Consider the following 18,820-nt stretch of genomic DNA (forward strand, 5'->3'; position numbering starts at 1 on the left):
TCCACCCTTGCTAGTACCAATCCAACAGAGCCCATGGAGGAGGGTGTGGCAAGGATATTACCGGGTATAGGAAAGGGCCCGCCCCAAGGAGAAACTCCCGCACCTCATGCTGCCTCACCGCTACCCCCCCGAACCCCTGAACCATCGCCTCCGCCCCCCGACACGACCCCTGCTAACCAGCCCCCAGATGATGCTATGGAGGGCTGGACCCTAGTCCAGGGGAAACGAGGCAAGCGGAAGGCTCGAGCTCCGCTGCATCCATCCGACGCGGAAGCCCCCCGGAAGACCAGGAAAGGGGGCACTGCTATCGAGCCTCCCGCCACGGCCATGAGCGAGATCCATCCGCTGGTGTCGGGAGGGGAAGACAGACTGGCATTGTAGGGCAGAATCCCCCCTCTACGGGAGACCCTCCCCTCCGAGACTTCTGAGGACGCCCCTTCTGCCTGGATACCACCCGAACCCCCCGCGGACCCCGACGCGACCGTTGAGGCGGGCCCTAGAGGAGAGGCCCCCGGGGTGGCAGGAGCTGGCCTCTCCCCCGTGTACGCGGAGATTGAGGCCCTAGATTTGACCCCGGTCACCCAGGGAGGGGATGATCTGCTGCCGGCTGGCCTCGAGCTGGGCAACCTTACCCCAGCCTCCCTTTCCCCATGCTCCCTCCCCCTAATTGCCTTCCCGGGTGAGCACCCTGCAGAAGGTGGTCCACCACCTGATGCCATGGCCGCTAAGACCACCATGGAGCCAGCACCTAGCATTATTGGGAGCCCCCTCCCTTACCCCTTAACCCTTGACTCTGCTCAGGAGGCACTTTCCTTTAGCTGCTTCCCTCCTGAACCCCAGAGCCTTACCCCTGCCCCCACCCCTGCCCCTGCCCAAGGTCCCTCCTCCTGCAATGTTAATGCCGCCCCTGGGGTTATTTCCTTTCCGCCTTTTGCAGATTCCCCCCAGGGAGCAGTCTTTGCACTTTCTAGCCGCGACCCATTAGGAGTGGCAATTTTTCCCCTGCCATCCCCCTCCACCCCAAGGCGTGAAATGAATTTAATAATCCCAGTCTGTCAGACACCCCGTCGGTGGTCTGCACCCTGTCTGTCCGCCTTCCACGAGGCTGTATTAAGAGGCCCATCAGGGAACACCTCGGGAATTGTAACCCCACCCCCCCATGAGCTGCGGCATGCGCTACGGAAGTTCCTAGAGCACACCCGTGGCGCCCGTGATAGGGCACAGCTGGCTCTTCAGCTATGGGGGGACTTTGATCAAATCCTCCAGGCCACAAGGGCCCTTATAAAGGAGGGCAGGGGGCAAGGAAGGCGCGGTGCTGCGGCCTACGAGCAAGCCCGCAGTTTCCGACGCGATTTACTCACCCACGGGATGGGTCACGGGTTGCTGTGCAACCCGCCGGGGGCCCTGAACCCCCCCGCCAATACGAGGCCCCCACCCCCCAGCCCTCCGCATGACGCCTCTTATTATTGCGACCCTGAATACCAGGGGCTGTAGGATGGCTCTCCGCAGGTCCCATGTGCTCTCTTACCTTCGGGAAGGGAGGTACTCTATAGTTTTCCTGCAGGAGACCCATACGGACCCGGCCGCCGAGGACAGGTGGCGGCTGGAGTGGGGGGACGGGGTATACTTTAGCCACTTCGCGACCTAGCAAGCTGGAGTGGCAACCCTGTTCTCCCCCAACCTACAGCCTGAGGTGCTGGGGGTCAACGAGGCCGTGCCGGGCCACCTGCTGCACCTTCGAGTCCGTATGGAAGGGCTCGTGGTTAAACTTGTTAACATCTATGCCCCGCAAATGAGCTCCAGGCGGCCACAATTTTATCAGCAGGTGTCCGATTTTCTCGGCACCCTGGATTTGCATGAGTGCCTGGTCCTGGGAGGGGACTTTAACACCACCCTCGAGGAACGGGACCGCTCAGGGGCCGAACCGAGTCCAGCCGTTGCGAATATTCTCCAAGGGATAGCTGACCATCACTCCCTAGTGGACGTCTGGCGTGACCATCACCCAGATGACACCTCCACGTTCACCTTTGTCCGGGTGGAGGCCCATCGGTCACACCACTCTCGGTTGGACCGTATTTACTTATCCCGTTTCCATCTTTCACAGGCCCACTCCTCCGCCATTCGGCCGGCCCCATTCTCCGATCATCATTTAGTTACTGTAACGGTCTCCCTCTGTGCACAGAGACCGGGGCCGGCCTATTGGCACTTTAATAACAGCCTGTCGGAGGACGAGAGCTTTGTGATGTCCTTCCGGGAGTTTTGGCTGGCCTGGCGAGAGCAGTGGCGTGCCTTTCCCTCGGTGCCGCGATGGTGGGATCTCGGGAAGGTGCGCGCCAAGCTCTTCTGCCGTGACTACACTCGGGGCACCAGCCGACGGCGAAATGCGGCGATAGAGTAGTTGGAACGGGAGGTCTTAGAGATGGAGAGGCGCCTGGCCGCCGATCCCGAGGACCCGTCCCTCTGCGGAGCGTGCCGGGAGAAGCGGGAGGAGCTCCGGACCCTTGAGGACCACCGGGCCCGAGGTGCCTTCGTTTGGTCCCGCATCCGCCTCCTTTGGGAGATGGACCGCGGCTCCCACTTCTTCTATGCCCTGGAGAAAAGGAGGGGGGCCAAGAAACACGTCACCTGCCTTCTTGCGGAAGACGGCACCCCCCTCACGGATCCGGAGGAGCTGCCCCCACCGCTGTGGCCTCGTCATCAACCGTGGCGCCCCTCCCTGCGTTTCCCTCCACTCCTGGGAGGCATCCTCCGAGGCTAAGAAAAAAATGACCTTCCCATACATCTTGGAGGCCGCCACAATAGCCGTGGGTCCTACCACCTTCGCCAACGCCTGCACGTATGTCTCCATGTGGGGCGAGGTGGGCACCAGGAGGCAACGGACGCTGTGCTTCCTGGTCAAGGCGGGGAAAGGGCCCCGGCCGCTGGTGATGGTGGCGGAGGCAGGGGGGGGGCGAGATGACGAGGCGGTGGTGGTGGCGGGGGAGAGACAACTAGTTTTGTTGAAGCGGCCTCACCCCTCTCATTCCCCGCCATTGTGAGCAGGGAGAGACGGGGAGACACCGGAAGGAGGAGGGGGGAGGAGAGAAGCGGAGTAGCCCCTCCTTTCGCTAGGCTGCAGGCGGGGGGGTGGGGGAATGCTGAGGGGGTTGGACTGGGAGGTGGCGGAAAAAACAAAGTCGGGGTCCAGTAATAGGGGCAAGCTGTGGGATAAGTAATCCGGGGGGGGGGGGGTGCAGACCCACACACGTTTGTCCAAAGAGTCTCAGGTGGTCGGCTGTTATGTCCGGTCTGGAAGGCAAAGTTCAAAGCAAACAGCTGGATCCGAAGGGAGATGGCAGGTTGCCTGCAGGGACGGACGGCGGGGGAGCGGTGACAGTTGTAGTAATGGTGGGGGGGGTTAGGGACACCGATGGACCGGGGGGGGGCTCCGCACCACACCCCCTGTGCCACCACAAACGCAAGTAACCACAGTCAAACTCCCCCCCACGAGAGTATAATTCAGAAAATTACTCAGTCTTACGGCCCCCTTCACGAAGATTTATAGCTCTCCTGGATTGTTTCTCCTGTCTTCCGAAATCTTCTTCTCCAGCTGTGTTGGCTGTGTTCCAAGGCTTCCGGCATGCTGAGAATGTTGTAAAGTCCGAGCTGCTAGCAAAACGGCTGGGTCTGGGGGTTTCCACTCCCCCCTCCGGACAGCAAAATCGGCAATCTTCCCCCCCCTCCTCCGGGGGCTCAGCTGAGGCAAATAGCTGCGCCCGAAAGCAGGCGTGGGGGGGTGGGTGCTGGCGGCAAGCTGAGGGCCGAAGCACGTAGACGGGAAAAAAACCACAAAAGATGAAAAGAAAACAAAAAAAGCGTCTGGCCCGGTCGGGGCGGGGGCTAAGGCAGGTGCAAAAAGTAAGAAAAATCCGGGCTAGGGGGCTTTAGGAAAGAATAGAAAGCAGATAGCTGAGGAGCAAGCAAAAGACGTTCCGTTTCCCAACAGGGCAGGTTTTTTTTTTTTTTTGAAACAGAAAGAAAGTTTATTGGTAACGCTTACAGAATTACCAAAGGAAACAAAACAACTATGCAACAAAACAACGCAATCAGAAGGTATAACACAGCAGCTTTCAGGAGGGAGAAGTGTTCAGGCTAGCCTGGGCCCAGAGCGGGGGGGCTTCCTTGACACTCGTGGTCTTCCACCCTCCTGAGTTACCTGGTGGCCTAGAGCGGGGGGGCTTCTTCGACACTCGTGGTCTTCCACCCCCTCGAGTTACCCAGTGCCGCGCCCAGTGTCACCGATCCTCCCTCTCCTGAGAGTGCCCGGTAAGATGGGCACGGCTGCGGGGTGGGCGGTTTAGGGAGGGGGGGTAGACACCCATGTATTATAGGACCCCTCCTAGATGACAGGAATGATGGTATCCACAGCGGCAATGGCTGGGGCTGGCGTCTCTCGCTCTTCCCCTCAATCAAAGGGTCAGACGGAGGGTACCAGATGGGGTCACCGAGCAGAGAACCCCAGACAGCGCCCACCGCTCCTCGAAGGCTTCAAGGGAGTCGGTGGACGCCGCCCAGAGGAACTCCGCTCGGATACGTGAGTGTACTGAGGATCGGAAAACGGCCCCACAATCGCAGGACGTTTCATGGGCCAACCTCCTCTTTCTGGTTTTATAAATGGCTGTTTTAGCCAAAGCTAGGAGGAGGTTGACCAGAAGATCCCGCGACTTTGTGGGGCCATGGATGGGAAGTGTATAGATAAAGAGGTGGGGGGAAAAATGAAGCCAGAAGCGTAATAGAATATTTGTGAGGAGCCGGAAAAGGGGCTGCAATCTGGCACACTCTAAATACACGTGCACCAGGGTTTCCCGCACATTACAGAAAGGACAAGTGTCCGGAATGGGGGTAAACCGTGTCAGAAACACGCCCGTGCTCACAGCTCCGTGAAGGAGCCGCCAACTGATGTCCCCGACGGGCCTTGGGACCAGGGTGGAATACAGGCTGGCCCACTGAGGTTGCTCACCCTCCAAAGGTGGCAGGAGATCCCGCCACTTTGTATCGGGGCGGGACACCAGGGTGTGGGCGTAAAGGGTGTGAAGCGTAAGTGTATATAAATATTTCCGTGGAGCAATTTGAAAGCTAACCGGCTGCAATTCGTGCAGCCGGCTTGCAGTGAAAGGGTGAGGGGTTTGTTGGGATCTACGGGGTAGGGGCCCGATGGAAAGGTCCGGCGGGCCTGGGGTAAGGGATGGGCGGGGTGCGCCCTCGCACAAGGCTAGGCTAACATAAGCCCGAGCAGCGGGGGTCAAGGCGGCCTTCACCTCCTGAAGCACGCGCCGGGGGGTACGGAGGCTAGAGAGCCCCATGCGCCGAGTGAGCATCAGAGGATCCAGCCAGTCTCTCCGGTCGTAGTCCAGGAGGTCTCCGACCCTCGTAACTTCCGCCAGGACCAACCTCTGGCGCACCGAGCGGGACTCCGCCACCTGCACACGGAGCTGGGGGTTGTGTAGCAGGGGCTCCGTGAGAAGATCTGCCCCCACGGTGGCCACCACGGACCTGGTTGTTAGAAACAATTTCCAGGTCCGGAGGAGGTCCTGGTAGAAGACCGGCAGCCCGGAGAGGTCTCGCGGAAAACCCCTCGGAGAAAGATAAAAGAACTGCCGGTCATATCGAAGCCCTTGGAAACGGCGCAGGAAGGCGTGCGCCAGTATGCTCCACGCCGAACTACTTGCACTATAAAAGAGCCTCTGCAGGGCCTGGAGGCGGAAAACGCGGATCTGAGTGTACAGACACTTCAGGCCCTGCCCTCCTTCCTTCAGGGGTAGATGAAGAACTCCAACAGGGGCCCAGTGCATTCCTGACCAGAAGAACTCTAGAATCAATCTCCAGAGGTGGGTCAGGAAACCCGGGGCCGGGGCCAGGGTGTTGAGCCGGTACCAGAGCGTGGACAGGACTAGTTGGTTAAGCACCAGTGCTCTCCCTCGGAGGGAGAGACATCGGAGTAGCCTCGTCCATCTCCGGATCCGCTCTATCACCCCGCCCTCTAAATTTTGCCAGTTCTCCGGCGGGGAAGGATGCGTGGCGGAAAGATAAACGGCGAGATAGAGCAGTGGACCCGCACTCCACCGGATGGTCTGAAGTGTGGGTGGGAGGGAGCTTACCTGCCGCCAGTCCCCCACCGCCAAGCCAGAGCTCTTGACCCAGTTGACTCGGGCAGAGGAGGCTGCCGAATAGATGGCTTGGCATGCCTCCACTCGCGCCAAGTCGCCCGGGTCCTGGACCACGAGGAGTACGTCATCGGCGTACGCCGACAGGACCAGCCGCAGCTCCAGCTCCCGCAGCACCAACCCTGTCATCCTCCTGCGGAGGAGACAGAGGAAAGGCTCGATCGCCAGAGCATACAACTGGCCCGAGAGGGGGCACCCCTGCCGCACTCCTCGCCCGAAGCTGACCGGTTCAGTCAGGGTCCAGTTGAGCCTAACCAAACACTCCGCGGAGGCATACAGCACCCGGAGAAAACTCACAAACTGAGGTCCAAATCCAAACGCCTGCAGAGTGCTCAGGAGGTACCCATGATCTACTCTATCGAACGCCTTCTCCTGATCAAGAGACAGGAGGGCGAACGATAGACCATCTCTCCGCCCGAGTTCCAAAAGGTCTCGGACTAGAAAGAGGTTGTCGAAAATGCTGCGACCCGGGACAGTATAGGTCTGGTCTGGGTGGACCACATCCGCCATCACGGACCCTAGCCGCAGCGAGATTGCTTTCGCTACGATTTTGTAATCCGTGCTAAGGAGTGAGACGGGACGCCAGTTTCGTAGATCGCGGAGGTCCCCCTTCTTCGGCAGCAAAGCGAGCACCGCTCGCCTGCATGACAGAGGGAGGACCCCGCTCTGCAAGGACTCAGCCCAGACGGTGACTAGGTCTGGGCCGAGAATGTCCCAGAACGCGCGGTAAAACTCCACAGTCAGCCCGTCCATGCCCGGAGATTTATTGGTGGGCATGCGACGGAGGGCTTCCGAGAACTCGGCCAGGGTGAGAGGCAGCTCTAGTCGGTCTCGGTCGCCCACGCTGACCGTGGGGAGTTCCTCCCAGAGCACCTCGCAAGCATCAGGATCGGTCGGGTCTGGGGAGAAAAGGCTTGTGTAGAAGTCACGGGCCCTCCCACACATCTCCTCCGGACCCGTGAGGGGGGTGCCGTCTTCCGCAAGAAGGCAGGTGACGTGTTTCTTGGCCCCCCTCGTTTTCTCCAGGGCATAGAAGAAGCGGGAGCCGCGGTCCATCTCCCAAAGGAGGCGGATGCGGGATCGAACGAAGGCACCTCGGGCCCGGTGGTCCTCAAGGGCCCGGAGCTCCTCCCGCTTCTCCCGGCACGCTCCGCAGAGGGACGGGTCCTTGGGATCGGCGGCCAGGCGCCTCTCCATCTCTAAGACCTCCCGTTCCAGCTGCTCTATCGCCGCATTTCGCCGTCGGCTGGTGCCCCGGGTGTAGTCACGGCAGAAGAGCTTGGCGCTCACCTTCCCGAGATCCCACCATCGCGGCACCGAGGGAAAGGCACGCCACTGCTCTCGCCAGGCCAGCCAAAACTCCCGGAAGGACATCACAAAGCTCTCGTCCTCCAACAGGCTGTTATTAAAGTGCCAATAGGCCGGCCCCGGTCTCTCTGCACGAAGGGAAACCGTTACAGCGACTAAATGATGATCGGAGAATGGGGCCGGCCGAATGGCGGAGGAGTGGGCCTGTGAAAGATGGAAACGGGATAAATAAATATGGTCCAACCGAGAGTGGTGTGACCGATGGGCCTCCACCCGGACAAAGGTGAACGTGGAGGTGTCATCTGGGTGATGGTCACGCCAGACGTCCACTAGTGAGTGATGGTCGACTATCCCTTGGAGAATATTCGCAGCGGCCGGACTTGGTTCGGCCCCTGAGCGGTCTCGTTCCTCGAGGGTGGTGTTAAAGTCCCCTCCCAGGACCAGGCACTCGTGCGAATCCAGGGTGCCGAGAAAGTCGGACACCTGCTGATAAAATTGTGGCCGCCTGGAGCTCATTTGCGGGGCATAGATGTTAACAAGATTAACCACGAGCCCCTCCATACGGACTCGAAGGTGCAGCAGGTGGCCCGGCACGGCCTCGTTGACCCCCAGCACCTCAGGCTGTAGGTTGGGGGAGAACAGGGTTGCCACTCCAGCTTGCTAGGTCACGAAGTGGCTAAAGTATACCCCGTCCCCCCACTCCAGCCGCCACCTGTCCTCGGCGGCCGGGTCCGTATGGGTCTCCTGCAGGAAAACTACAGAGTACCTCCCCTCCCGAAGGTAACAGAGCACCTGGGACCTGCGGAGAGCCATCCTGCAGCCCCTGGTATTCAGGGTCGCAATAATAAGAGGCGTCATACGGAGGGCTGGGGGGGTGGGGGTCTCGTATTGGCGGGGGGGTTCAGGGCCCCCGGCGGGTTGCACAGCAACCCATGACCCATCCCGTGGGTGAGTAGATCGTGTCGGAAGCTGCGGGCTCGCTCGTAGGCCGCAGCACCGCGCTTTCCTTGCCCCCTGCCCTCCTTTATAAGGGCCCTTGTGGCCTGGAGGAGTTGATCAAAGTCCCCCCATAGCCGAAGAGCCAGCTGTGCCCTATCGCGGGCGCCACGGGAGTGCTCTAGGAACTTCCGTAGCGCATGCCGCAGCTCATGGGGGGGTGGGATTACAATTCCCGAGGTATTCCCTGATGGGCCTCTTAATACAGCCTCGTGGTCCGCTAAGGCAGGTAGACAGGGTGCAGACCACCGACGGGGCGTCTGACAGGCTGGGGTTATTAAATTCATTTCACGCCTTGGGGTGGAGGGGGATGGCAGGGGAAAAATTGCCACTCCTAATGGGTCGCGACTAGAAAGTGCAAAGACTGCTCCCTGGGGGGAGTCTGCAAAAGGTGGAAAGGAAATAACCCCAGGGGCGGCATTAACATTGCAGGAGGAGGGACCTTGGGCAGGGGCAGGGGTGGGGGCAGGGGTAAGGCTCTGGGGTGCAGGAGGCGAGCAGCTAAAGGAAAGTGCCTCCTGAGCAGAGTCAAGGGTTAAGGGGGAAGGGGAGGGGCTCCCAATAATGCTAGGTGCTGGCTCCATGGTGGTCTTAGCGGTCATGGCATCAGGTGGTGGACCGCCTCCTGCAGGGTGCTCACCTGGGAAGGCAAATAGGGGGAGGGAGCATGGGGAAAGGGAGGCTGGGGTGAGGCTGCCCAGCTCGAGGCCAGCCAGCAGCAAATCATCCCCTCCCTGGGTGACCGGGGTCAAATCTAGGGCCTCAATCTCCGCATACACGGAGGAGAGGCCAACTCCTGCCACCCCGGGGGCCTCTCCTCTAGGGCCCGCCTCAACGGCCGCCTCGGGGTCCGCGGGGGGTTCGGGTAGCGTCCAGGCAGAAGGGGTGTCCTCAGAAATCTCGGAGGGGAGGGTCTCCCGTGGAGGGGGGATTCTGTCCTCCAATGCCAGTCCGTCTTCCCCTCCCGACACCGGCGGATGGATCTCGCTCGCGGCCGTGGCGGGAGGCTCGATAGCAGTGCCTCCTTTCCTGGTCTTCCGGGGGGCTTCCGCGTCGGGTGGATGCAGCGGAGCTCGAGCCTTCCGCTTGCCTCACTTCCCCTGGACTAGGGTCCAGCCCTCCATAGCATCATCTGGGGGCTGGTTAGCAGGGGTCGTGTCGGGGGGCGGAGGCGACGGTTTAGGGGTTCGGGGAGGTAGCGGTGGGGCAACATGAGGGGTGGGGGCTTCTCCTTGGGGAGGGCCCTCTCTTGTACCCGATAATATCCTTGCCACACCCTCCTCCATGGGCTCTATTGGGTTGGTACTAGCAAGGGTGGAAACCCCTTGCTCGCCCGGGCATTGTAGGGAAGGTATCTCTTGGGCCCGGACGGGAGCAGCGATGGGTCGAGTAGGAGGAGGGTTGGTTTCTGGTACTGGGCAGCCAGGGGCGTCGGCAGCGACGGGGCCGATGTCCTGCCGGGTCTCGGGGGTTTCGGGTGCCCCTCCCCCCCGGGCCAAAGGGCAGTCTCTGCGGACATGCCCCGCTGAACGGCAGAGGTAGCACCGGGCCTCTCCGGTAGAATAAAAGACCCGATAGCGGGCTCCCTCGTAGGGGACTAGAAAGGACCCCTCGAGCGCCTCTCCGTCACGCGCCCCTGCCGGTGGTAGAAGCTGCACTTGCCGGCGGAACGAAAAAATGTGACGGAAGGTGGGGTCCTTGCAGCCCAACGGGAGAGGGCTGATGACAGAAACAAGTTTCCCCAGGGTGGAAAGAGCGGGTAACAGGGCAGCATTGGGTAAGAAGGGAGGAACGGAGGTAAGGACGAGGCGAACGCCCAGGTCTTCTAACGGTTCTAGGGGGACAAACACCCCCCCACCGTCAGGCCCCTCTCCACCGCCTCCTGGGCGGCATCCTCCGAGGCTAAGAAGAAAACGACCTTCCCATACATCTTGTAGGCCGCCACAATAGCCGTGGGTCCTACCACCTTCGCCAACGCCTGCACGTATGTCTCCATGTGGGGCGAGGCGGGCACCAGGAGGCAACGGACGCCATGCTTCCTGGTCAAGGTGGGGAAAGGGCCTCGGCCGCTGGTGATGGTGGCGGAGGCGGGGGGGGCGAGATGACGAGACGGCAGGCAGGGGGGAGCCCGCTGCTGCCCGGGCATACGTTCTGGGGGCCGGGGGAGGGACAATCGCAGAGTTGGTGGAGGGAAACGCTGGGAGGGGCGCCACGGTTGATGACGAGGCCGCAGCGGTGGGGGCAGCCCCTGCCATGGAGGGCTCAGTGGTTTTAGTGGGGCCCTTTCCTTTCCACCCGCCCTGGCCCTTCCAGCGAACCGGGGGGGGGGGTTTCCTAGAATCTGGGGGGGTGGTGGGTGCAGCAGCAGCAGCAATCACCCTGGTGCCTCCTGCTACCGGTGCCCCAGCAGGGGGGGTGGCAAGTACCTTAACAATAGTAGTAGGGGAGGGACCTTGGGGGTCGGGCAGGGGTGGTGGTGGGGAAGGGACAACTAATTTCATTAAAGCAGTCTCGCCCCTCTCGTTCCCCGCCATTGTGAGCAGGGAGAGACAGGGAGACACCGGAAGGAGGAGGGGGGAGGGGAAAGGCGGAATAGCCCCTCCTTCCGCTGGCTGCGGACGGGAAGGGAAAAAATGCCGAGGGAGGGGGCTGGGAGGAGGGGGGGGAACAAAATCGGGGTCCAGTAAAAGGGGCAAGTTGTGGGATAAGCAATCCGGGGGGGGGGTGCAGACCCACACACGTTTGTCCAAAGAGTCTCGGTTGGTCGGTTGTTAGGTCCGGTCCGGAAGGCAAAGTTCAAAGCAAACAGCTGGATCCGAAGGGAGATGGCAGGTTGCCAGCAGGGACAGACTGCGGGGGGGCCGTGACAGTTGTAATAACGATGGGGGGGTAGGGGCACCGATGGATCGGGGGTGGGGGTCTCCACGCCACACCCTCTGTGCCACCACAAACGCAAGTAATCACAGTCAAACTCCCCCCCACGAGAGTATAATTCAGAAAGTTACTCAATCTTACTGCCTTCGTCACGATGATTTATATTATTTCTTCTGTCTGCTGAAATCTCCATCTCCGGCTGTGTTGGCTGTGTTCCAAGGCTTCCGGCACGTTAAGAATGTTGTAAGGTCCGAGCTGCTGGCAAAACAGCTGGGTCTGGGGGTTTCCACTCCCCCCTCCGGACAGCAAAATCGGCAATCTTCCCCCCCTCCTCTGGGGGCTCAGCTGAGGCAAATAGCTGCGCCCGAAAGCAGGCGTGGGGGGGATGGCCGGCGAAGGACGTAGACGGAAAAAAAAAACACAAAAAATGAAAAGAAAAAACAAAAAAGCATCTGACCCGGTCGGGGGGGGACTAAGGCAGGTGCAAAAAGTAAGAAAAATCCGGACCAGGGGGCTGTAGGAAAGAATAGAAAGCAGATAGCTGAGGAGCAAGCGAAAGACGTTCCGTTTCCTAACAGGGCAGGTTCCAGAACAATCAGGAACCTTCTGGAGACAATTAAGACAGGCTGATTAGAACACCTGCAGCCAATCAAGAAGCTGCTAGAATCAATTAAGGCAGGCTAATCAGGGCACCTGGGTTTTAAAAAGGAGCTCACTTCAGTTTGTGGTGTGCGTGTGAGGAGCTGGGAGTAAGAGGCACTAGGAGCTGAGAGTGAGAACGTGGATTGTTGGAGGACTGATATCAGCATTATCAGATATCAGAAGGAAGGTCCTATGGTGAGGATAAAGAAGGTGTTGGGAGGAGGCCATGGGGAAGTAGCCCAGGGAGTTGTAGCTGTCACACAGCTGTTCCAGGATGCACTCTAGACAGCTGCATTCCACAGGGCCCTGGGCTGGAACCTGGAGTAGAGGGCGGGCCCGGGTTCCCCCCAAATTCTCCCAACTCCTGGTCAGATGCAGGAGTCGTCGACCTGGACTGTGGGTTCAGAAAAATGGCCAAGCTGAGGGCTGCTGTGAAGCTCCAAGGTGAGCAAATCCGCCAATAAGCGCAAGACCCACCAAGGTAGAACAGGAACTTTGTCCACACACACACACCCCCCCCATGGCCTTTAGCACTATGGGATCTGCCTCTAGCTAGGTCCTTAATACAGTCTGGCTGAATATTCAATTTGTCTGTCATTGGTGATCTTGCAGCATCACCAAAGCTTTTAGCGCCCACGTGATTGCTGACATCTATTCCTTGGTCAATGCACTTTGTAATTCATTGGGTTTCCATCCTAATAATGTGCCCATAACAAGAAAGCTGCCAAAGCCATGACACTGCTGATGGAGGCGGCTGGGGGCTTTGTTATGAATATATCTACATTACTGATCTAGTCCTGCTGCTTAACATGGAACAGCTGAAGAGGTACATTCCCATTGTGAGGGTGTTTCTACAGAACCCAACGACTGGCAACAATCTGATCTGTTGCTCTTGAAGCTGGAATGGTTTGTCTCTGCCACTGAGGTGAAAATGACTGATGGAACTTTGGTGAAAAGGCTATCCCAGTAGCCCTCACGGTGGCAGCAGATGTGAAATATACCTATATTTTTATATAAGGGAAGGAAAGATTTGGCATGTAAGAAACATCTACCATAACTTTTTTTATCATTCTTAACATAGCCTGGGGGAAGAGGGATGGGGTGGATGAAGTAGCCATTGCTCGCCACAGGGCTCAAATGGCTTATTAGTCATTAGACAGGCTGCTTTCTGGATAGCCTGGTTGTATGATCCTATCACAGACTCCCCATCCAGATACCACAGATAGGTCTCTAAACTGCATGAGTCCCCATCTCTCAAGAAGCCACTATAGCTGTGTATTATAATTAATCAGTTATATTGCAGTAGTGCCTAGAGACTTCTACCAGTGTGTTTGGCTTAAAAGCAGCAAGTCTGTTTTTCAGATTTCACACTAGAATTATTGTTCATCTTAGAAAATATTGCCAAGTGCGACAGATGTAGAGGGTCTTGTATGCCGACAAGAAATATCAATGGAAGGGGACAAAAAGTCTCAAAACATTGTACTTCATAGATATGTTTTTGACTCTTGCAAAGTGCCCTTACAGGAAATTTGTAGAATGGCCTATTCTAGTAGATAGGATGGACCAAAGCTAGTTAATAATAAACACACACTTTTTATTAGACAAGCATTATTATTTGCACAAACATTATATTAGCACCCAGAGGGTCCCATCAGAACTGAGACCTCCATTGTGTAAGGTGCTGTAGAAACACTTCATTAGAGACCTTGCTGCCCCAAGAGCTCACTGTTTAGTTTAAGAACCAGTGCAGCCTGTTGGTGTAAAACAATTGGAAGAAAAATGGGAGTGGGCAATGAGGGGAACAGTGGTAGAAAAGACCTGGATACATAGATTAGCCATGTGTACAGAGCTAGACAGCTTCAAATAAATTAATAAAAGAACTATGTATGCATATAATTTAGATCAGTGTCAGAACTCTCTACTTTGTACTAATTGGTTACTGATCCTTCATGAGTCAATTGCTACCAGCAGCCAGATGTGTAATAGCTGGTTTTTGGAAAAGGTGAGAGCCCCCAGTATTAGTGGTATGGAAAAGTAAAGTGTGGAAAAAATGACAGACAGCCTTATACCAGGATCAAGTACCTTTTATAATGTATGGTTTCCATTTTTGGAATTTGAACAAAATTAATACACAAATAATATTTTTAAATCTCGCAAACTCTTTCTGCAGAACATCTCTAAGATATGGCATTTCCTGTTCATTCACACAGCTAAAACACTCCTTCAGACTCTCATCATCTCAGTTACTGCATCATCATGGGTGGTGGGTGAAAATTCCCCTGGGGGGAGGCAAGCTCCTTGTCGCGCCTGTTCCGCCACATTCCCACCAACACTCCACTCCTGCTCCGCCCTAGGCCCCACCTCTGCCCACTGCTGACTTGCCGCTCACCTCTTCACCCCCGCCATGAGGTCCTCCCTCTGCTCATTTCCTCCCCTGCCCACCTGCTGCTTGCCCATCTGCTGTTCACCTCCTCACCCCTCTGCCCACCACAAGACCCCCTGCCACACCTGCCGTGCAGCTGGCTCGCCACTCACCTCCTCACCCTGCTGCAGCCCCCCCCCCATGAGACCCGTCCCCCTTTTAACCTTAAAGCACTAATAACATTCCCCAAGGGAACTGAACAAGTATAGCTCAATAGCCAGATGGATTCTGTGTGTGGCAGGGAGTTGGGTGTATACTGTATCTAGAGAGACGAAAAGCCAGGCTACCTGCACCAACCTGAAGCCTAATCTCTCCTTTTGAAAAAGTGTCATTGACAGCCTGCATTCGGGCAGTAGTTTAATAACCTTTCTTACATAGAATTCCCTGCCAGACTCGTTTACTGAAGCTGGGTTTGAATAAAAATACTAGATCAAGAAATAAACTCACTGGCTATGTCAGCTCCTTCTTGAGCGAGCTTAGTAAAAAATACTTCTGCTTGGTACAGAAAATGACTGATGGGTCTCTTAGAAACTGTTTTTAACCCCATAACACATTTTCCTACAATATAAAAGCCAGCTGAATGTGGCCAAAGTCTTCCTGGGCGTTGGCAAATGCCTGTTAAATGGCTTTATTACTACTTAAATGGCCCTTTAACTGTTTCAGTGATCTGTTACTAGGTCTCTGGTTTGGAAGGCTTTTTCACTTTGTAAAGTAACTCAGGAATCCCCTCCTTTCCTCACTCCCCCACCTGCCGCTCCCATCCTCACACACTGTGCTTCCTAAGTGTGAGGAAGGTGGAGTGAAGGAGAGGAAGAACACTCACTAGGCAGCGGCAGCAGCAGCAGGCCGTGGGAGCCTCCGGGAAGGGTCAGAGCAGGGAGGGGAAGAGGCAGGAGGGGGCGGGGCCCCATGGCCCAGGTGTCGGGCGGCAGAGATGGCTGTGGTAGGGGAGGCACCGCCTCCTCTTGCCTACTATACCCGCTGCCCGTGCGCATCATCCTTTTCTCTGGCCTTGACAAGTGCCGCCCTGCTCCAAGCCTAGATGGATTACCTCTGACCGATCTTTTTTTTAAAAAATCTGAATACAGTATTTCCCAGGATGGCTCAATCAAGGTTTGGATGGTGTTTTGTAGATACATGGACCAGTACAATATAAATGCTAAATATAGCATGAAAAAATTTCACATTTTTATACATTTGGATTGTGTTGCTCAGACTGAAGCAATTCACTTTAAATTATAACTCTTATGTAAATTGCAGTAAATGTGGTTGAGTAACAGAATACATTAATAATGAACCATTTTATATCAGATTTACATTATACCTTGCTGCCAATTCCTTTCATCTAATTTACGATAACTGGTGATGCAATAGGGGGATTAAATAGAAGCGTCTTTGTTGCAGTTTTCACAGAACTACAAGTCACTTCCCTTCTCCACCCCACTGCGCCTAAAGGCTATTGAGTGACATTTAAGGCTGGAAATCTTTTTCCCTGCTGAGCATGAAGATCAATAGAAACTGATTTCTCAGACTGAGAGGAAGCAAGCCTTGTGGATGGTGATTCAGATGCTGTTTTACCATGAGTCTCACCGACCATTACAAACATCCCCTTCATCCTACCTAGCTGTCATTGGTAGAGTGAGGGGGCAGTTCCTTTATGACTTTTGGATTAGCTCATGTTTCAGAGGGTTTAGTCACTCAGCTCCTACCCAGTCATAGATTGGCTTTGCTAACACAAAGGCTATGTCTACACTACAGCATGGATCGACGCGCTGAGATCGATCCACCAGCAGTCGATTTAGCGGGTCTAGTGAAGACCCGCCAAATTGACAGCAGATTGCTCTCCAGTTGACCTCTGTACTCTACCCCCAATGAGAAGAGTGAGGTAAGTTGACGGGAGAGTTTCAACCCACCGCGGTAACTCGACCTAAGGTAGATCAACTCCAGCTACGTTATTCACATGGCTGGAGTTGCATAGTGTAGGTCGACTTACCATGGTAGTGTAGACATAGCCTAAGTTACACCTGAGCTTTGAAGACAAAACGCAGCCTTGGTGAGGATGGCCTGGCAGGGGGAGGGAGGGAGAAAGGGAGTCTGTATGTCTACCCCTACACTACACACCAGTGCTGGCAGTGTGTAGTGATTGTGGAGATACATGCGGCCATGAAAAGCAAGCTGCATCCATACTGTTGTGTGTACCTCCACATGTTGTCCGTGAAAGACTCCAGCAGTGGGGAAAGACTTCAGTAGCTCCCCACTGCTGGAACCTTTCATTGTGCAGAAGAAAGGCTTGAAGGGGGAGGAAGTGGGGAAACCAACTGCCAGACCCTTTCCCTGTGGAAGGGGAAGTCTCAGGCAGTGGGACAAAACACTGCTAAAAATAGCAGGGTAGAGAGGGAGGCACTGCTTGGGTGAGTGAAGAGACATGAAGGGTATCTACCCAGGTACATACCCACATCCTGCAGGTGTGCCTTTGCTTGCCTAAGCTGTGTCTTGCTGGCTATATTGCTATTTATTCCCATACTGGGGGCAGGGAGTAGTAGGCTATATGCTGCCAGAAAAAGGATGAAGTGTAGACATAGTGTGTATTTTAAAAACAGCACACGTTTTCTCTAGAGATTGTATTTTTTTCTTTATATTGTTCTGGGAGGAGGCAACTGTTTACTCCTAGGGGAATTCTGCGCCATTGTGCAATGCAGAATTTCTTGTTTTCCCCCTGCAGAATTGAGGCTGCAGAGCTGCTGGCAGCCATTAGGGGTTGACAAGTAATTTGAAGTAAATTACCAAAATATTTGAAACTGGTGTGATAGTGTGTTATTTTAACAAATGAGATATGCAGAATTTTGCAGAATTGTAAACTATTGTGTGCAGAATTTTTAATTTTTTAGCATAGCATTCTCCCAGGAGTAGCAACTCCACAGCACCCTTCTTTTGGTGTTGTGTAGTGCACATACATGTGTAATCCCCCTAGCACGGGTAATAAAGAGCAGTGTAGAAGTTGAGGCCTGGCTTAGGCAAATACAGACACACCTAAAGGATGTGGGGATGTGCCTGGGTCGGTACCTACATGGCTCTCTATTCACGCAAGCTGTGTCTCTCTGCCTACACTGCTATGTTTAAGCGTATAGTGTCCTGCTGCTCTCACTGCTGGAGCCCTTCCCTGCTATAGGGAAAGACAGTGGGAAATGTCTATGGTAGAGGGCGGTTGTGATGGGTTCCCCCCAGAGTGCCACCTGGAACTGGGGTACCACTGAGCCCAATTGACCCACGGACTTGGGCTCCTTTTACACTGTAGTGCTGTGAAGGCCCTCAAGTCCCCTCCAGCACACATACAGGTAGGGACACACCCAGCTGCAGTTACATACAGACACTGAGATCAGCTCTGTATGGGAAGGCTTCAGGTAAGGAACTGCCCAGCTACTCAAGTGCACATCCCGCTCTGGGGTGTAAACCCAAAATTATACTGTCTTGAGCTGCACGGAGATCTGTACAACGTAAGCTCATGAAATTCGCCCCCTCTCTCAATGTGGAGAGAGAATATACAACAGCTTTTTGTCCCAAGTTATAACTTCCACACACTGGTTTGTGATAAAGCAAAAGCAAATTTGTTAACTACAAAAAGATAGATTTTAAGTGATTATAAGGAACAGCAAACAGATCCAAACAGGTTACCTAGAAAATAAACAAAAACACAATCTAAGCTTAATATACTAAAGAGATTGGATATAAGTAGCAAATTATCACCCAAAATGATGATTTAAGATGGCTTCAGGCTCTTAAGGGGCAAGCTGCACTTGCTTGCCACTTAAAAACCCCAGGTGTACCTTTCACAGGCTAGAAATCCCTCTACTCTGGGTCCAGCACTTCTCCCAGTACAGTCTTTGTTCCTCAGGTGTTTCCAAGAATCTCCTCTGGGCAGGGAGTCAGTGAAGAGCCACTATGATATCACTCTCCTGCCTTATATAGCTTTTGCATAGGGCAGGAACCCTTTGTCTCCAAGCTTGGAGCCCATGCCCCGTCAGTGGAAAAACACTAGTATTCCAAGATGGAGTCCAGTACCAGGTGATCTGGTCACATGCACCTGTAATGTCATAGCAGCCTTGACTCAGAAGCTGTTTAGTGTCCTTAGGAAGGCCTCCTAGTAGGAGATTAGCCTCTTCCAAGACCTATTGTTTTCTCTAATGGCCCTTCCCAGCCAGCCATCTAGACTGAGTGTATTCTGCCTAGTGGGTGCTCTCCATGAGTAAACATATTTGTAATACAGATACACAGTCAATATTCCTACAAAATGATAAATACATACAAATAGGATAATCAGGTTCAGTAAATCATAACCTTTTCAGTGATATCACACATGACCTATCTTATATAAAAT

The sequence above is a fragment of the Lepidochelys kempii genome, chromosome 3 (assembly GCF_965140265.1).
Source record: "Lepidochelys kempii isolate rLepKem1 chromosome 3, rLepKem1.hap2, whole genome shotgun sequence".
Lineage (NCBI taxonomy): Eukaryota > Metazoa > Chordata > Testudines > Cheloniidae > Lepidochelys > Lepidochelys kempii.